This window comes from Canis lupus, chromosome 26 (assembly GCF_048164855.1).
Source record: "Canis lupus baileyi chromosome 26, mCanLup2.hap1, whole genome shotgun sequence".
Lineage (NCBI taxonomy): Eukaryota > Metazoa > Chordata > Mammalia > Carnivora > Canidae > Canis > Canis lupus.
Window position 1 is genome coordinate 3,226,459 of NC_132863.1, and position 20,932 is coordinate 3,247,390.

General features: G+C 44.3%; 1 long non-coding RNA gene across 3 annotated transcripts; it reads left to right on the plus strand.

The window, feature by feature from the left end:
- Positions 1-1,654: 1,654 nt before the first annotated feature.
- On the plus strand, positions 1,655-19,758 carry LOC140617966 (uncharacterized). 3 transcript variants are annotated; one of them, XR_012018115.1, is made up of 3 exons: positions 2,625-3,272; positions 4,362-4,525; positions 19,644-19,758. It is a non-coding gene; the product is annotated as an uncharacterized lncRNA (long non-coding RNA). The 3 variants fall into 3 exon arrangements; XR_012018116.1 differs by lacking the exon at positions 19,644-19,758 and adding an exon at positions 5,142-6,149; XR_012018114.1 differs by lacking the exon at positions 19,644-19,758 and having other exon boundaries at positions 1,655-3,272; positions 4,362-4,862.
- The last annotated feature ends 1,174 nt before the right edge of the window (positions 19,759-20,932 follow it).

Consider the following 20,932-nt stretch of genomic DNA (forward strand, 5'->3'; position numbering starts at 1 on the left):
GGAGATGTACAAAGTTCCTTTAAATGCTGTAAAGATTTTTGGGTTGCCCTTCTCAGCCCATGCTTTTCTCCTTTCTTGAATTCCAAAAATGTGGTAACAAAATTTAGCAATGCATTTCCCACTGGGGGCTCCTGTCCTGCAGTTTCTAAATGGAAAGCTCTTTAGAAATGAAACAGATATCTGATCACTCTGATCATGAGATCAGTAGTGTTTCATGGCTGGTGATTGGCTCTTCAGGACAGCACCTGAGTGCAGAGCCCTGTGCAGAGCCCTGGCCGAGTATGCATGTATGTGCATGTGACAGAGACGACAGAGACAGAGAGAGATTGAAGAGGGGGTAACTTTTTCCTGGCTTTTTCTTTGATTCCGTAGATGTAGTCATAGGGTTAATTTTAAGGCTTACCCACTGGGTGCAGTATCTTCAATTTTATAACTGGAATTGATCTAATTTTGTCTGAGGAGGCTGCCGAAAGCAAATAGGGCACTTGTTGGGTGAGATGGGGTGCCCATATACCACTTATAGAAGAAGAGAAAGCCATCTGAGCTGTCAGAAATACTCATTTGATCAAGGCATCACTTTTTTCCTGACATACCCAGATTAAGGCTGTAACCCCTGGGGTTTGGGGCTGTAGGCACAGCCACCCAGCCAGCCTCTTTGCCTCACATCGTCTCTCTTTGTCTGTAAATAGCACCGAGGAGCAGCAGGTTGGAGGCCCAGCTTCAACAGCTGACCGAGCCAGGTGTGTTTCCATTGGCTGCAGGGGCCAGGGTGAGCTCTATTTTCTTCTGTACATAAAGATAAGAAGCCAAGGGCCCCCTTCCGAAAGCAAACACATTTAATTTGAACCACCACCTCCCCATGATTCACCGGATGGAATTTACGATGGTGTTTACCCTTTTCCACAAAAGTAGCAAATGAATCAGTCCTAATAGGAAATATAAATCCTTAGCAGATGCATTTGGAAGCTCACAGGGGAGATTTTGCTGAGGAGACCACCGGGAGTCCAGAGTGTCCCCTCTCCAGAACTATAAAGACTGGTCCAGTTCTCTGGAGGAGAAGCAACTCCAATGACGAGCAAAACAAGTCTTTGCATGTGCCAAGTTCTGCTTGGCCCCTCTTAGCAGCGGGAATCCAGACAAAACTCCAGGAATGCTTTGCTGGGCAGCTGTGGTACATTCAAAGCGGAGAAACAGCCTTAATCTTTGCAAAACCAACAAAGATAAGCAATTGCTTTAGCTGGGTTGAAATTAGCCAACGCACTGCTACACAATGTCCTTGTGACCATTATCCAGGCTCTGACCGCCGAATGGCACTGCTCAAGTATGCTGGCAATGTTTAACAAACCATCTGTCTTGTACCTGTTCCCACTGAACAGGAGCCTTTGTCTGAGCCCTGGCCCCATCCAGCATGTCTGCTGTCTGCTCGCCGACAAGTGACACCACACCTTCTCTTTGCATCATATCAGTTTCTCAACACTCTTGATGATGGTTTGTCCTTCTACGGAAAGAGGACAGTTTTGAAAGGGGATATGGATTTTCCGTCTGTCCATCTATTACATTACATTATCACTGTGTGTAAAAGCCTTACTTGCCTATTTGATTTTTCTTCTTTTAGGAGGAATTTCTGTATTCATTCAAATGTAAGTATTGCCGATTTAATTTTCTTTCTTGGTTGTTTCCTTTTTTTTTTTTTTTGAAGACTTTATTTATTTATTCATGAGAGAGACACAGACAGAGATTCAGAGACACGGGGAGAGGGAGAAGCAGGCTCCATACAGGGAGCCCGATGTGGGAGTCGATCCCAGGACCCCAGGATCACGACCTGAGCTGAAGGCAGACCCCAACCATTGAGCCACCCAGGCATCCCAGTTAATTGTTCTTAAATTAGACCCACACCCTCAATATATTTTTTATACCCCAGTAAAAGGTTTTCTGCTTATGTTACCTAAGGGCTAGGTTGAACTATTTGAACTTTACACTTTTGTAGGCCTAATGCAGTCAGATATTGGCATCTTCATATGGCTCCACATATATAGATTTCCTTGTCAACTTGCCCATTGTGCTTTAGAGTAACAGCATAAGAAGATAATTAAAGCAGTTCATGGATTTTATTTTGTAAACAAAAATTTTTAATCAAGCAAAATAATCTTTTCAGAATTGATTTCTCCTGCTCTGCCTTGTCCTGCTCAGAAGTAATATGTCCCCATGTTCGTTTTCTACATATCACAATGTAGACACACAGTTGATCCCTGGACAACATGATTTGAACTGTGAAGATACACTTATATGTGGATTTTTAAAAATAAAAACAGTATGGGGCTATAAATGTATTTTCTCTTCTTTATGATTTCCTTAATATATTTTTTGTCTCTAGCTTACTCTATTGTAAGAAGACAATGCATAATACACACAATGTGCACAATATTATTAATCAATGGTTTGTGTGATCAGTAAGGCTTCCAGTCACAGGAGACTATTAATTGTTAAGTTTTAGAGGAGTCAGAGTCATAAGTGGGGGGGTGGTGTCCTTTACCCCCACATTGTTCGAAGATCATACTGTTGGCTACAACTGTCTCTGGTATGTCTTCACAATGGTAACCATAGAAATCAGCTTCATGGTGATGCTGTCCTTGAAACTCACCCTTCAAGCCCTCACCCCAGCGGTCCGACCTCAGGCCTGGATGCCAAGCACCACCTAGCTGCCTTATCTCCACCCCTCACTTGGACTTTCAGGACATGCTTCTTATCTATCCAGGAGACTGGGTTTGATAAGGGGTAAACAAAAAGTTAGATGCACAGGGGCTCCAAGAAGCATAGAGTATGGAGTTGAAAATAGCTCTGTGTTTGGAGATCTTTAAACATATGTGTCCACACTCATGTTCTAGCACCCAGAGATCCCCACCTTTATTTCATTATGCTCATGGGCATGTCCTAAACTCAGAGCACACAGATCAAGTTGAAGGAATCCAAATGCCCACGCTGTCTTTCTAGAGGAAATTTGGAAAACAAAACAGTTGCTTTAAAACCAGCAGCACAACAAATCTTGTCCTTAAATCTAAATCTTCACTGAAGGCAGAAAGGAAAGCAAAGATAGAGGATGGGAAATCTCTTCAGATTTTAACTTCTGGAATATCTTGGGGAAGAGAAGCAATTGTGGGAGCAGTCTAACAGATTGGTGGTCCCCACTGGGGGCTCAAGGAAAGAGGAATTCCTTTATATTTTTAATCTCATCCTTCAGTTTCAAGTTTGGTGTATGTTCTACGCTTTGTAAGGTAATCTAATATTAGATTTAATTTAATGTTGAATTAACCTGTTGAATTAATATATTTTACTATCATATATGTATTATTCACTAAACAGTTAAATGTATATATGCACTATATATATAAATATATATATATAAATTCATTCATGAATGTATCCATTCATCCGACATCTGGACTGTTTTCACCTTTTGGCTATGGTGAATAATGCTGCTATGAACGGGCCAGTACATGTATTTGGGTATCTGTTTTCAGTTTTGGGGGCATATACCTTGGAGTGAAATTGCTGAGTCATATGAGAATTCTGTGCTAAAATTTTTGAAGAGCCACCAAACTGCCCTCCAGAGCAGCTATACCATTTTATTTTCCCACCAGCCACATACAAAAGTTATAGTTTCTCCACCTCTTTGCCAAAACTTATATTCTTTTTTCTAAAAATGATTATGGCTCTCTTAGGGGATATGAAGTGGTATCTCATTGTGGTTTTGATTTGCACATTCCAGGAGTCATCTTTGTCCACATGATACCAGGATGCATTCTCTGGTATTTGTCATCTGGAATGATCTTTGGATCATTGGCCCTCCACGGACGCCCCCTGGCATGTCCCAAAACCACCAAAAGGCTGCATGTGCTGATACCTCAACAGGATCCCCCTTTCTCAAAGGACATTATTGCCACCAGGAGTGGGAGTGGCATGTATCTGACAATGAGGGGGATAAAAAAGAGGTTTTCGCTCCAGGCTGAGAGGAGTAGGGTCCTGACATCTGCACAGTGGGGGTGAGCAGGTTTTTGGAAGTCAGAGAATATTGTGAAGCAGATGACCCCATGTTGGGCCAGAGTCCTGGAGCCTTAGCTGGACCAGAGAGCACAGAAGTGTGTGTCCTGAGTCCCCAGGCAAATGGGAGCATCCTGATGCAAGAGCAGGTGGGCAGACATGGAGCCCAGTGACATCTCAGGAACGGAGGAGCAGGTGAGTAATGTGGGATCAGGACAGGAAGAGTCAGGGTCTTGGAGTCCAAATACATGGCTGGTTTTCAGAGAAACAAATCCAAGAGCAATCCCTGCTTATGAGCCTACTGCTTTCTGTCCCCTCTCTAGGGTTTGAATGGTGATACTCACTGTGGCTGCACATCAGAATCACCTGGAGGCTTTGAAAACTCCCAATGCCCAGGCCAAGAGATCAGACTCATTGCATGGGGGACGCGTGGCCAGGATTTCAGCATTCCTCAAGTGATCTGAATGGATAGCCAAGGCTGAAAAAAGTAGAATTTTAGATTTAAAACAGGGTTAAAAATAGACTTTATTAGATTGCTGTTTTTATTATAAAAGAAATATGGGCACATTATAGAAGTTTGGATGGAGCAAGGATGTTGGGGGAGGATGTCACCCCATAGTTGCCCCATGGCCTCGGGGCTGCTATATAGATAGTGCATCTGTGCCCTATTTGGGTCTCCATTCCCAGAAGGGTGGATGAGGGCTGGCCGCCAGGGCAGGGCTGTACGGCGGAGGACACACAGGATGTAATGTATTTTCTGTGTCTGCGTCCCTGTGTGGGCACAGTGAGGGCTGCACTCAATAAATGTTTGTAGGATGAGTGAATGGAAGCAGGAAGGCATGAATTCATGAAAAGCGGCCTAAGACACGGTCCCTGCCCTCTAGGAACTTACAAAGGGGCAGTTGAATAGACATTATAATGACAATAATCGGATGGCAATAACAGTTCCTGCATCAGTGGCTGTGTGTGTCTGTGCACGCAGCCCTGCAGCCAGGGAAACCAGGGGAAAGTTTTTGAAAACTCTGTTTTGTAGCTAGGGCCTCTCTTATCTTTATTAATGCCCTGCAAGGCCCTGACACACTGCCCCCTTCTTGACAAAACAGGTAAACAGGAGCAGAGCAAAAGCCAAGGAGGCAGGTTGCCTGTGGTACCCAGAGCCCACCTGAATGGTCACTGAGAGGGCAGTGAGAGTGGAGAAAACTCTGCCTCTCCGATATGGAGTTATTCTGTTGATTGTTTGTTCTTTGCTTGTTTGGCCAAAATTCCCCAAGCACTCTGGCCTACAGAGGAATTAAGTAAGCTGATAAACCTCAAGTTCCTTGTCAGTTAAGGCTTCCTCCTCAGAAATGGTGGTCATGGTGTAAAGAACACTAAAAGGACACGGGAAAGCTAGGGACTTGTCTTGTTTTATTGTCAACTATCCAGATGACCTTAGCAAATTTCCATACCTTCTCTGACCTGCAGAGCAAGCAGCAGTTTCTGTTCACTTTCCTTGTGTGGTGGCTGCACACGTTCAGCAAGATGGAATGATTGCCCTAAAAGGCACCCTTGAATCCTTAGGTGCTCTTAGCCTCCTGTTACTTACTGTGCAGGGGGTCCACAGGTCCCTTCTGTCCCAGGGCTGGCCCACAGGCTGGGTGTACTGACTTTGGCAGGGCTGCTGTCACACCCCCCTGCCACCTCTTATACACGCGGGGGGAACGTGGGCGATGCCAGGAACCAGTAGGTACTAGACTTCTACAAGCATGCTGAAGAGTTACTTATACACACAGCCTTATTAGTCACCACTGGTATAATTTCTCTTCCCATTTCCCTGTTAGTCCCTGGCACCCCTCTCCTGTTCAGAGGCAAAATGACCTTTTCCCCCATGGCCCATTCTGCTTGTTGTTGTGGTGGTGGTTAATAAATCTGGATCAAAATGTGTTTGGGTGGCCTTAGGTGACCAGTGAGGGTGAGTTGGTGAGGACCCTGGGAACATTGACCCCTGCCAGTCTAGATCCCTTCTATCAGAGGGCACTGGCAAATGTGTACTTTGAGCCTACTGGGTGGCTCTCCCCAGAGTGGTTCACCTGTGCTGGTCATCTCGTGTCAGGCTGACAAAAGCCGAGTGACAGCCAGCTTGCCTACATGCTGTTTGAAGAGCTGGAATGTCAGTTAGCTTTTACAATTTTTTAAAAGTTATTTAATTTTATTTTATTTAAGATTTTATTTATTGATGGTTAGCCATGCCACAGAGCTTCTCTGTGTACTTTCACTTCAGAAGTGAATTGGAAATTCCAACTTATTTCTGAGCTTCTTAAAGGGAGAGAAGCAGTAAAGTAAAATAAAAGCCTTAGTGGACGTAGAAGAGAAGATGCCACACTTTTCTCAGCTTTGCTGATGAACTGCTCTATGGCTGACTAATTCTCCTCTGTGGGCCTCATTTTTCTCTTCTGTACAATGGGAAGTTTGGATGACTCCTACGTTTCTCAAGATTTCTTCAGAAAAATAACTGGCCCTATTTTCAAATAACTTTGTTTTGTTTTGTTTTAGATTTTATTTATTTATTCATGAAAGACAAACACACACACACACACACACACACACACACACACAGAGGCAGACACAGGCAGAGGGAGAAGCAGGCTCCATGCAGGGAGCCCAACGCAGGACTTGAACCCGGGACTCCAGGATCACGCCCTGGGTGGAAGACAGATGCTAAACCACTGAGCCACCCAGGGATTCTCGCAAATAACTTTGTATGGCACAGACCTCAATCTGTAAAACTCAAAAAGGAGATATTCTACTAGTTTAATGACTAGCTGGTATACTAATTCTAGTTTAAATTGGTAACATTTGCTTATCCTAAAATCACCTATGATAATTTTATGGTTAACATATAAACATATAGCTTTTATCATATAAAAAGGTAAATCATATCAAATTCAGCATGCTATTTTTAAGGACAATTTTATTGGTTGCACAGCCTGTATAACATTTTGAATCACAGCACTGAGCAGTTGTAAGTGCTACCTTTCTTTAAATTGTATTATTATTTTTAAGATTTTATTCATTTGAAAGAGAGAAAGAGAGAGCGAGAGCACAAAAGGAGGTCAGGGAGAGGGAGAAGCAGTCTCTTAGCTGAGTAGGGAGCCTGATGTGGGGCTTGATCCCAGAACCTCAGGATCATGACCTGTCTGAAGACAGACACTTGACCAACTGAGCCACCCAGGTGCCCCTAAGTGCTATCTTTCAAGGCACAATCTACCTATAATCTCCACTTCTTTCTCTGTGACAGGAAAGGGCAGGTGAAGCTGTCTTTTGAGGCTGGGGCCAATATGTCTTCAGGTGGTGGGGAGTGTGCACGCCATTTCTTTTTAAAGATTTTATTTGTTTATTTATTTATTCATGAGAGACAGAGAGAGAGAGAGTGGCAGAGACACAGGTATATGGAGAAGTAGGCTCCATACAGGGAGCCTGACGTGGGACTCGATCCTGAGTCTCTAGGATCACACCCTGGGCTGAAGGCAGTGCTAAACCACTGAGCCACCCGGGCTGCCTGTGCGTGCCATTTGTAATTCCAATCTCAAAATCATTTCCAGAATATTAAAAAAAAAAAATCCAAGCAAATGTTTTCTGGCCACTCAAACACACATTAGGGAAGCAAGATAAACAGAACATGTTTAAACCCCTGAGCTGCCCTCAATAGCCAGCCTAGACAGCAAACATCTGGGTGGAAATATGAAAATACTTTGACATTGGTACTTTCTCTTCAAATTACACAGAAAGCATTAAGACAGTGATTTTTTTTTTTTTGTAATCCCACATTTGTTAGGATCACATAATATAACCCTGTAGACCTACTTCTGTTAATTGACCCCTGAGCCTTCAACAAATCAGCACAGAAGTGATTGTGTCCTCTATCATCTTACTCTGGAGGTTCACTCTCCCTCATGCTATCAGGAAAAGGAAACTTTTCATTAAATAGCTTGACTGGGTCCTCATACACAGAGGTGTTCAGAACCACATGCCTGGTCCAAAAAATGCTTACCTGTTGCCACTTTCCTTGCTCCCTGCAATCTCTACTTGCTAACACTTCTATTCACAGTGATTTGAAATAAGGGGAATCATCTTGTTTTGAGGCTGTGAGAGGCACTGCCTGCTTTCTCACCAAGAGACACTCTCCACCTGGTAAGGGGTGGGGCTGGAGGCAGGAAGGAATTAGAGGGCAGAGCTTCCTCTGCATTGCAAAGTTGCCCTTGCGGACCACCCAGCAGTGCAGACTAGGGAAATCTGGCCCAGTGGCCTGGCAGGAGTTTGGTTCTGGGAGGCAGTGATGTATGGTATGGAGTGATTATGTTTATACACAGGTAGCTGGCACAGCAACACTCTGGTGCCTACCCCATAGGTGCACTTAATGCCCATGGATCCTACTCTGTAGGTCAAGAGACAGCCAGCAGGTCCTACTTGTGCATAGCTGCCGTCCCACTGGGGGAGAAGGGCTGCCTGTGAACTCTTCTGCTCCCTTGGTTTGGGTCCTGCCTGTTTCTCTGAGCATGAGCAACTGGTAAGATTCTTGTGTTCTCACAAATGAATACTGGAACTCCAGCCAATACTTCACCAGCTGCTTGTGTAAGGAAATGGCCATTTTTTTTCTGCTGCTGGAGGAGAAACGGATGCTGGAGGTTTGCCCATACCAAGATACAATATGGCATCATCTTTCTGAGTAATTTCAGAGATTTTTCAGGGGTTACTTTCAACCATATTTGTGCCCTACACATCAACGATAGAATTCACAAGCTATGGCTCTCCTGTGTTCAGAACAGATGCAAGCCAATGCCCAAGAGGTGCCAAGAGGGTCATCAGCATATTCAATACCAGGTGCTGCCTGCAGGTGCTTTCTGTCTCCTCACTGAGACTGTGAGAACATTTTTAGCTGGTTTAATACAGATGGTTTCGTTCTGCCTAGGATGCAGCATGAAATAGAGCCCTGCTTCTACGCACACATGTACATACAAACGTGTAAGACACCTACAAACCATTAACACACATATGTTAACCAGGTAATTGGAAGCCTAGGGATGAACCTGGCCAATTACAAGAATTTCTGTAGAATTCTCCAACCCTAAACCTCTGCTTAGTGAAAAACAAAAGGCAATGTGGGATGTGGGAGGGTGGTTTCAAACACTTGTGTGTCCAGTATTGCTTATGATGGGGTAAAATGTCAGTGTCTAGGGCAGCATGGTCAATAGAACTGTCTGTGAGGATGTTGTACTTCTGCCCTGTCTAGTACCATAGCCTGCAGCCACCCACGTGTGGCCTCTGAGCACCTGACATGTGGTTTGTGTCCCAGAGCAGATTCAAGGGCTTGAACTCTAGTGATTGTGCAGCATGGCTTTATAATCACCTCTATCTGAAATTTCCTACCTTTTCACCAACGTGGAGTTCCCAGACAATCTCTAACTCACATCAGGACTCTGACTTATGCCAACATTCCCGTGTTTGAATTCGGAACTCCCCTTTCCATAGTTGGCCCGTAGATGGCTCCCGGCAGGGAGAGCCTTCCCATACCTTTGTGGGGACTGAACCCCGAACCCCTGCTGTCAAGCAAATTCCAAACAAGAATGACACTGTGAACCTCAAGATGTTCAGGTACAATTTTTTAAAAAAATTTTTATTTATTTATTTGAGAGTGAGAGAGAGAAGGAGCAGGGGGAAAGGGAGAAGCAGACTCCCTGCTGAGCAGAGCCTGACATGGGGCTGGATCCTAGGACCCTAGGATCATGATCTGAGCTGAAGGAAGATGCCTAACCAACTGAGCTCCCCAGGCACCCCTAATTTAGTGCTTTAAAACTTGGGAATGAGATAATTGTGGTATTGCTTCCAAACAATCTGGCCTCCTGAAACCTACCAGATCATGGAAATGATGCAAATGGTCCCTGGACAGAGCCCAGTGCCCTGAGGACCAAAGTCTGGCTTCTTTAACAAGACCTGTGAATTCTTTACTGGGTGGCCCTGCCTTCTAGATCTGTGTCCTCTCTGATCACTCTCCTCTGTGCGCTGGGCAAGCCAAACTCTTGCTTGTTTCCCCAGACACCTCTTTGCACCTCTTTTATGTCATCCCCTGCTGGGCTGGGCTCCCTTTCCTTACCTAGGTGTCTCCTCTGGGTTCAGAGCCTTGTTCACCCCCAACCCAGCATCTGCTGTCAGCTCCCCAGGAGACAGGTGGCTCTATCCTACACTCCACAGAGGCCTACTTTGGGGTTCCCCTGTCTCCCAGCTGGCACACCAAGCAGGAATTGGGACAAACGTTGGTGGTTAAATTCAAAATGGGAGTTTCAAAGGCTGCCTCAGTTTCCTGAATGGCTTTGAGTAGAAGTTTCCTCACTCTGCCCCTACCCCCACTCCCACCCCACCACATAAGAAAAAGAATGACTTCTTTGTTCTTCTGGGGCAAACTTTTTTTTTTTTTTTTTTTTTTTTTTTTAATCTTGCTCAGCCTGCCCCTATAAAAGGCTTATCTTCACTGCTGGTAGGAGACATTTTAATTCCTTCCTGTTTGCTGATCCTTGCTCCTCAAGGTCCCTCTGCAGGCACCAGGTAACGTCACCAAGGAGTTGTTGGAGCCCATCTGTCACCTGACACACTATATTTATAGTCATGATAGCTTGGGTGCTGGCCACCCAGACCCTGGGAGTCACTTCTAGCAACACTTCCAGAGAGTAGCCCCACCTCTCCTCTCAAAACCCACCTCCTAACCTCGCAAGAAGGTATCTTCTTGATCATTTGACTTTGCAACTCCTCTTGCTTCATTTCCTGTTGGCCATCTCTTTTTCCAACCTTTTAGGTTTAGAGTGAAGTTATGGTAATTATCATTTTAGAATTTTGCAACATGGCTTGACATTTATGGAGATCCTGCAGGGGTGTCAGAAATTATTAACCCCTTCTGGGAGTCCCTGATTTAGGCTTTAGCCATCAGCTTTGTTTTGCCATGTTGATCACCCTGAAGGTTTCAGAAAAGAAGGTGCTGAGAAATGTCTGTGCTGGTTTGGGGAAAGGACTCTTACATTAAAAAAAAAAAATTGAGACAAATAAGATGAAGCTTTCTATTATAAAAATGGTGTAACTGAATAAAAGGATCTTTGGTACCTGGGATCCTGTGATGTTCTTTACTTGTTTCCCATTTCCTGGTCCTGGGAAGCCTGAACTATGAGTATCACAAGGATGTGGCATTGAGGAGGAAGAAAAGATATGGTGAATGTTAAGGGAGAAGAGACTTATGAAAGGAATTGGACTTTTTTTTCTACTGTCCATAGTTGGAGGAGTGAAGATTTGGAAGTGGGTTTTGGAAGACCAGAGTAGTATGTATCACCAACCAGTCAATCTCAGAAGACAAGCACAACCTACCATAGAAGATGGACCATGATGGGGGAGCTTGGAGGTAGATCTATGGGAAGCTATTTCGTCAGTGTAGCTACCACTACTGATGTCCAATTCAGTTCTTGGTCAGCAGGGCAGAGGGTCAAGAAAATGAACTAGACGCAGAGCAGAGAAGAACCAGGACAGGTTGACTCCCATCAGGTACTTCTACCTCTGTCCATCATTGTATCCAACCACTTGGCCATCCCTTGAGGGTAATGGTCACACCTTTGCTTCTGCAGTCCAAAACTTGTACTAATTCCTCTTTTGATCAGTGCTAACCCAGAACAATACAGAAATAGGGATTCTGGAAAATTTTTTTCCCAGGTTAGCTAAGTTGACACAGCATAAACCACCACAGATGTGTTGAATCAGGAGAACTGTCACCCCAAACAGCAGAGCTGGAGTGAAAAAGAGCCATTGCTGAGTGGAGCCACTTCTGAGTGGAGAAGGTGAGAATGCGGTGCAGAGCACCAGCCGGCAGTGCAGGGCAGCCAGGTGGAAACAGGAGGGGGATCGAGGCTGAAAGAGCAGTGCACAGCCAAGGCCATGAGTGTGTGCCTTTGTGTTTCAGAATGGAGCATGTTGAGCACTGTGATGAAGAGGACAGCTTGAAGGTATGTGCCTTGAGCTGGTGATAGGTGGTTTCTGTAGTGAGATGAATCCTTGGTTTCTTGGGGGTGTGACTATGGAAGGTTACCCCTAAGAATAGCAGATCCTAACGATCCCATTCTTCTAGTCCTCAGCGTTTTACCCTCGATCTCTACATCTGAACCACAGGCACCTAACCCCCAACTAAATTGCATAGGCGGCATTTGTGCTGGTTGTTATGATTAGGTCTATAATTTTTGAGGTGGTTAAAGAGGAAAAGTCAGTAACTTTCCCAAGACATTGGACACTAGCAAAGCTGGAACTCAAACCCACATGTCCTGATTCAAAGTCTAATGCTCTGTTCATTTCACCTGGTAAAAAGGAGACAGCAATTTTGTTCTGTCTGTTGTACCCCAGGCAACAATATATATTCAAGATATATTCAACAATCTATAGACATCCCATATAGAGAGCATGATTTTGGAGTTGGTTTTTCAGTGCTGAGGATGGAGGATCGTAAGCTCACTCATATTTTTCTCATAATGGCCATTTCAGATTGGCCGATGATAGCATTCACACAAGTAATAGAAGGCCTTTGGGGCTGAATTAATTGTCTCCAGTAAACTGTCAAGCCAGCACCTAGATATAGCCCAGCCTCCTGGGTCCACTGACCCTAAGTAGAGAGCATGGGGTCTCTGGGTCGGTGTAAAATAGGTAGTGATGAAAAGAAGCAACAAGGACTCCAAAGAGGGAATGGGGGGAAGGCTTGTTCATGGTACAGGAGAAAAATTGTGGTCATTTCAAAGGATAATTTAAGAGGAGTGATGGTTTGGAGCCCCTCACCATCATCCCTATACACCTTTTCACTCTCTTTACATTCCTTCCCTTCTGAAATATTCCCTATCTGTGTCTTCTGTGTCCCCGTATTCTATGGACCTCTGTGATCACAGATGAAGCACGTTCACATCGAAGCCTTAGAGATAGGCAGTTTTTTTTTTTTTTGAGATAGGCAGTTTTTGTGGGTAAAATAGACAACTCTAAATATAAGACAAAAATGTCAAGTTGAGGTGATTCAAGTTTCCCAGAATTTCTTTCAGTTTCCTTCAGTGGCAAGGACGATCCTCTAAGGTACCAGGACCACCATGTAAAGGGGAAGGCAGAGGCTACCCATGCTGGGTTAGCTGGGGCTTCCCAAAGGTTACTGCTGAATTGCAGGAGGCTGCAGACTTTGGTCACTGTCAAAATCACATCCTTGCCTTTACTTTCTCTGGTGTTCGGCTGGGGAAACTTTTGGCAAGCAAAAAACTGGGGATGGGACACCAAGGAAGGGTATCAGATCTGAAGGCTATTCCAGATTCAAGCTGTTGTTTGCAGAAGAAATGTGTTCTTAGAAGCAAGTAGCCCATTGGACAGCTGTTTGCAAGTCCTTAAAAAAAAAAAAAAAGAAAGAAAAACGCTGTGCCTGTAAAAAACAGCATCGGCAAAACATCTGCTGAATACACAGAGGGCTCCTGGTCCCTGGTAGGGGGTGGGGGATGAGGAGGTCTGTAAACAAGATCTGAAGCAGGTGTGCCCCAAACAGCCACTGTTGTCCCTTGTCCTTACTCACACCAACCCACATTCTAGATGAGGACAAGCGAGCCACGTGGGAGAGGCAGCTGCTGCCATCAAAAGGGAGAGGTGCCCATCAGATTACCCAAGCACAGCACCTGTGGGCTTGCTCGAAAGATGGGCAAGGTTATGAAGCATCATGGTTGGGAGCTTCCTGTAGCTGAGGGAACAAATAGGGCAAGAGAATCCTCAGGGCAGGGGTGGTGGTGGTGCGGGGGGGTGGGAGGGGTTGGGGGTGTGGAGAGGACCTTTTTGCAGGGAGGTGTTTCTTATAGATCCTGTGAGCATTTCATTGTCAGGGCCATCTGCCTGTGAAACCACTACTCACACTGGCAAAAGGTCTGAGGCTTTTTTAACTACACTGTGTGACCAACAGCCAACGATTACCCTTTGGTATAGAGGAACTTCCACGGTGTCATGGCCCAGGCCACTCTCAGCTGATGAAAGAGCACCCTCTCTTCTCCAGAACAGATGAGAAATATAACAACAACAGTTTCTGATGTTTGTGGAGTGATTTTCATTTTCTAAAACATGTTCACATCCATTACTGCATCACACTGAATCTTCCCAGCGCCTCTATTCAGTAGCCCCCACTTGTATTGCAGAGCAAGACCAGAAGCTGAGCTTGGCCAAGAGGGCTAGAGTTAGTAGAGCTCCACTCAGCTCACAGGGTGGCTACATGCCACTGGGTACTTCTCACCTCTAAGGGTCTCAGGTTTTTGTCTGTCTGGGAGCTGATAATCACTCCCACTTCATAGGGTTTTTCTCACACTTTCACAATTCAGTGGAAAGTTTGTGGAGTAGTGCTTGGCACCAAGTAAGAGCTCAATACATACTGGCAGTCTTTACTCTCAGCATATCCTTCACTATTCCCCACCAAGCTTTTCAGGGACACTGTCCCCACCATGCCGCCTCGACTCCTTCTCACTTATGTCAACCTGTGTCTAAGGCTCTCTTAGTCATGGCCTTCCTTAATCACTGGCTACAGCCAGCAACTTTTGGAATTTACTGTTATGGCATTTCTGGCAATCAACACAACTAGCATCACCTCCATGATACTGGACCTCTTCTGTCCCTCCCCTCTCTTTACCCCTGGGCCCTAGCCTGTCCATGGTGGATGCCACTTCGGGACATGTGTTCACACCGCCACCTTATAGAAACAAAGAATGGAGATTTTGAATGACTTACCAATGGGGCTAAATAGTAAGAGATTTTAAAGCCACTTAGTGAAAGCTGGTGTTTAGAATCAGCCTGAATCTTGGAAGTTAATTCAGAACAATGATATATTAGTCTGCTTGGGCTGCTGTAACAAAATATCAGACGTCTGTTTCTCACAGTTCTTGAGGCTAGAAAATCTAAGGTCAAGGTTCTGGCAGATTCTGTGTTTGATTAAGGCAGTCATCCTGGCTTGAGTCCTCACATGGCAGAGATAGAAAGAGAGAGAGACAGAGAGAGAGAGAGAGCGAGAGAAAGCTCTCTTCTTTTAAGGATGCTAATTCCATCGTGAGAGCTCCATCCTCAGGACCTCATCTAAACCTAATTATCTCCCAAAGTCCCCACCTGCAAATGCCATCCCCTTGAGAGCTAGGGTGAATTTGGGGAGAAAGAGATATTCAATCCATAATAAATAAGAATTATTTTCTTTTAATAATAGTCCACGAGCTTGCTCCACTAAGCATTCTCATCATTAGAGGCAGAGTGATGCATACTCTGTACATGCCCACAGGTTCTGAAGAGCCTCCCTATTTGCACCAGGACTCAAAATAATTGAGTTTGAAGAATAACCCAGTACATCCTAAATAGATGCAAAACTTGGTTCTGGTACAAACCAAACAGTGCTACTTAAGTATATTCTTACAAAATATTCTCAAAATTCTCCTCTTGCTCGTGTAAAGGTCTCCAAAGACCCCTGTGTATAAGAAATTAACTTTTTAAAGTTTATTTTTTAGTAATCTCTATACCCAACGTGGGGTGCCAGCTTATGACCTTGAGATCAAGAGCCACAAGCTCCTCCGACTAAGCCAGTCAGGTATTCCCAAGAAATTAATATTTGCCATCATGGCTTAGGAGTTGGGGTCACCACGAGGGGAGGGTGAGTTCAGGAATGGGAAAGAGCTAAATAAATTTTTAATGGTTTCCCTCAGGATTACATAATGAAGAATCTCAAACACATAAAAAGTCAGATGCTTTGTTCACTGAACAGCAGCCACTCAGGGGTGCCTGGACGGCTCAGTCAGCTTAGTGCCTGACTCTTGGTTTCACCTCAGATCAGAATCCCATGGGCCGTGAGATCGAGTTCTTCTTTGGGCTCTGAGTTTGTTGGGGAGTCTGCTTGGAATTCTTTCTCTCTCGGTCCTCTCCTACCCTTCCCTCTCTCTCTCTAATACATGAATACATCTTTAATTAAAAAAACACCCAGATTCTATAATCATTAACATTTCCCTTTACTTATGTTCTCATGTTCTCACCATTCTACCCATCCCTCATTGTTTCTGGTAGATTCTAAAGTAAGTTTTACACATTCATGCATTTCACATCTGAACACGGCAGTATGCCTTTTATTATCAACTAGGGTTCAATAAATGTTTGCAGTTTTTAAGGTAAAAAGTTATATATAGTAAAATGCACTCACTTTTTATTTACGATTCACTGAATTTTGATAAATGTGGACACCTCTGAGATCTAAGTCCTTGTCATGATAAAACATTTCTATTACCCCAGAAAATTATCTCCTGCCCTTCTTAATTGGTTTTGTTGTGCTTTCCTTTTTTACCATAGTTTAATTTTAATTGTTTTAGAACTTTATATAAATTGAATCATACAGCACATTGTCTTTTGAACCTGATTTCTTTCACTAAGCATAATGTTTCTGAGGTTCATCCATGTTACTAGATGTATCAAAAGTTCAACCTGTTTCATTGCTAAGTAGTATTCCATTGTTTTGATGTCCCACAGTTTATCCTTTCATCTGTGATGGACACTTGCACTGTTTTCAGTTTGGTGTTATGAATGGATTAAACTTCTCAGGTTTATCGTAAGACTCCTAAATGGTTGAGTCATCCCTCAAGCCCATCACAGGTAAACTTTGGATGTGGCATGAAATTATCCAGAATGTATGCTTTATGTTTGAAGCATTACTTTAGGGACAGAGTGGGGTAGGGAAATGGGAAATTATTCTCTATTTGATTATCGAGGGAGAAAATGAGTGTCCTAGGAAATAAATCCTTTTGTGGGGAAGGTGATTGTAATAACAAAAGGCACATATCCATATTTGTGCTTTTTAAAAAAAAAAACTAGGGAAAATGAAGTTTTTACTTTTTGGCTGATTTTTTTTTTTTTAATAAGAATAGAAAAGCAGATGATTTTCCAATAGCTCATCCAAAATAGTAAATGGAGATCAAGGTAGTCCAGGGTCCTTCCTCTGTGAGGGTCAGTCCCAAAGTCAACAGACAAGGCAAACTTCCAGCATGTTGGACATTGGGATATGTCTCAGGGACTCCCTTTCAAGGCTGAAGGCCTTACGTCCAGGTGGCTGAAGAATTCCCACAGGCATCTCCTACCCAGAGCCTGTTCAACTGAGATCAAGGCTCAGTTTCCTTGCCTCAAGTAGGAACTGCCCTAAAGTCCAGCGCAGCTCCAGAACTCCCCATAGGATTGGCTAAGTCTTTCTTTGGGCCTCCCTCTCCTGATCTGCTTCCTTCCCTTTGCTCTCCCAGCTGGAGATCTCATTCCCTGATTAAACATCCTGCTAGTTTCCATTTCAGTGTCTGCTTGCCATGGAACCCAACCTGCAACATCTGTTTAGTAGATTTTATTCTTAAAAATCTTATCAGAAGGGGCCATGCTGGAGATGAACATTGCTCCTTTTGTGGGTGCCAGGGGTCAGGATTCCCTCCAATCAGAACAGACAATGGGGCATTCAGTTGAACTAGAACAGCAGAAGCAGCATTGGGTTTGCTCTTAGGAGCAGTTGTATAGACAAAGACACCCAAGGGTAAGATGGCTATGTCCTGAGAGGCACGCAGGAGGGTGAGCAGGAGAATGCAGAGTCAGTAGATTGTGGCTGGTGGGGAAGGAAAGTGGGATGTATGCCCTGCAACCCTGTCACCAGCTCCTTCTTCACTGTGCTGAGCATGTTGTTGAACTTCCTTGGTTTCCGTGCCATTCTACGTGAAGAACGACTTTTCTCAACTAGTCTCCTGAGGTCAAGATTGGTCCAAAGAGAAGAGAAAATATCATCCTACAAGAAACAGACCCAGAGGGAAAGGCGGTTTCAAAAGCTTTACCTGTTGTGACAGTCAGATGTAGGACATCCCGAGTGCCTGTGTTTCTGTGCATTTGCTATTTGCATGTTTTGTAAAAATTTGAGATGTGTCAATAGAATCAAGGGAATCTCCCCTCCTTCTGGAAAGGTGTTATTAACCTGATACTGTATAAGGAGGGGGCAGCTCAGTTGGTTAAGTGAACTCTTGGTTTCAGGTCATGATCTTATGGTTGTGAGATCCAGCCCCGAGTTGGGCTCTGTGCTCAGTGGGGTGTCTGCTTGAGATTCTTCTGTCTCCCTCTCTCTCTTTCTCTCTTCCCACTCTCATTCTCTCTCTCAAAACCTGAGGAGTTAACTCTGGGAAACGAACTAGGGGTGGTGGAAGGGGAGGAGGGCGGGGGGTGGGGGTGAGTGGGTGACGGGCACTGAGGGGGACACTTGACGGGATGAGCACTGGGTGTTATTCTGTATGTTGGTAAATTGAACACCAATAAAAAATAAATTTATTAAAAAAAACCCTGAGGAGTAAGAAAAAAATAAAATGAAGGAATAAGGTAAAATATATATACATATAAAACTGAGAATAAGGGCAGATAAGACATGGCGGCAGAGGTTCTCCAAGTGGAGTCAGTCGCCAGGAGGTTCTTGCTCCTTAGTGCACCTCAGGATCTCCTGGAGGAGTTGTTAAAACCCAGATTCCTGAGATCTACTGCAAGGGTTTCTGAACAAGCAGGCAGATTCTGAGATGTTGTATTGCTAATGAATTTCTAGGTACAGTTGATGCTGCCAGTCTAGGGATCACACTTTGGGAATCAATGATTTAAGGCATGAGTTAAAGTAAGAGTGTGGCTTCATTGAATTGAACATATAAAATGGTTTTGTACAATGATAGAGACATTAGGATGTTAAGCATGCTACAGACATGAAGCAGTAAATGCATTTAGTACACTTCCTGGTTCTTTATGATCACAGTCTATCCACCTAGCTCCCCAGGCTATTAGGAAGATGGGCTCCCATGAGGAACCGCATGGCCCACATGGGACATTTGCAAAGCCTTTGTAGTGGAACCTCCCAGAGCTCATGACAGCTTTCTTCTGCTTTTACAATAAGCCCACTGGACAGCTGCAGTCTCTGGCCCTGGTGGGAGCCTGTTTCTCCAGGCTAGAGTATGATTGTATGACAAATGGAAAACACCAGGGAGAACTATGGTTGTCCAAGAAGCAGCCTCTTGCTATCTTATGGTTAGACGTTTCCATGACTAGGGCTCTCATTTGGAGCTGTGTAAACAAGTGTTCACCTTCTTGCTCTTCCCCTCCCCCACTTCTGCTTCAGTGAAGTGTGTTGTGTGTGATGCTGTTCATGCCCTGCCCATATCCTCCTGGCCCTCCTGAGGTCATCTGCAGAAAGTTTCCCTGGCATTGAATGCTTTGTCTGTGAAAGGGCCTTCTCTGAACAGAGGAATGCATGCCCCAGTGGATCAATCGCTCAGAGAGCTTGAGTGTTTACACCCCCAGAAGAAGCCCTTAATCCATGAAGTACAGGAGTTGGTAGGAAAATGGCCCAGGTTCCCTTCCCCTTGTGGGACAGTCCGGGATTGGGTTCCACATGCTTTCTCGCTGGGTGCCCTGTAGGTTAGGCTCCAGTCATCCACTGGTAGCCTGAGAAGTAACCCACCCTTTGTGGCTCTCCTCCCTTTCTCTCTCTTTCTTTTTTTTTTTAATTTTTATTTTACTTATGATAGGCACACAGTGAGAGAGAGAGAGAGGCAGAGACACAGGCAGAGGGAGAAGCAGGCTCCATGCACCGGGAGCCCGACGTGGGATTCGATCCCGGATCTCCAGGATTGCGCCCTGGGCCAAAGGCAGGTACTAAACCACTGCGCCACCCAGGGATCCCCCTTCTTTCTCCCTTGTGGCTCTCACCCTGTTTCCTGGGATCATGTTCCAAGTAAACAATCTGTACTCAAGTTCTTTACTTAGTGGTTGTGCCAGTGGTATCCCAAACTAAGACTTCTCTGTCTTTGCCCTCAGGAAATGAGACTATGCACAGCACAGATCCATTTCTCTTTTGATTCAACCCACTTTAGCAGTTACAGGAGAATGTCAATATCAATTAATATCCATATATCAATTTGACCTCCATTATCTGGCCCAAATGGTCATTTTAATTGCTGGTTAAATCTTAAGAAGGAGTAATTCGGATAATCCCCTACCCCCGAAAATCACAGAATAGTTTTCTCTTCTGTCCCTTGGAGGTGGTGAAGTATATTTGTCTAAACACATGTTTAGTCAACAGCTTTGCCGCTTTCAAAGCCAACGCAGAGAAACAAAGATGGATTTTTTTTTTATAGTAGAGTCAACTTTAGCTTTCTACACAAATGTGTGCTCGATGAGCCCAGATGAAATGAACTATGCAGGGTATAGACTTTGGTCATGCTCCCTGTATGGAAAGCATTTTGAAAAGTCGAGGCTGATTTACCACAGACTGTGCTCATTATGTTAAAACTGATAACGTTATTTGAATTGGATACTTTCCACATTCTAACATCCAGGCATTCTGAAATCATCAGCTTTTCCTCCCTCTGGAGAGTTTTCAGATCTGGGACAAAGCTCTACCAGGATGTAAATACTATAGCATTTCTTCATGTGACAGATAAATGCAGAGCACACTTCCTTTAGATGCTGTATTTATTTGTGGTACCTGTCTTATCTCTTGAGCTGCTGCTCCAGGATAGGAACCATGTTGTCTCTGTCTTTATTCCCTCCAGAACTGAGTGCTCTCTAGTATATAGTAGATGACTAATAAACTTGAGGGAGGCTGAGCAATTTCCTTAAGAATAAAACCAAGCAAGGACACAGCATTCAATAATAAGCATCGCATCTGTCGTCCCAAAGCAACGGTCACACAATCCAATCCTTCTGTGATTCTAATCATCTGTCTGTTGTTAGGGTTTCAAGAGGATGAAGCAAGCCAGCCAGCCAACTTTTACTTCCTCATCTGTTAAAAAAAAAAAAAAGGCAATAAAATTTG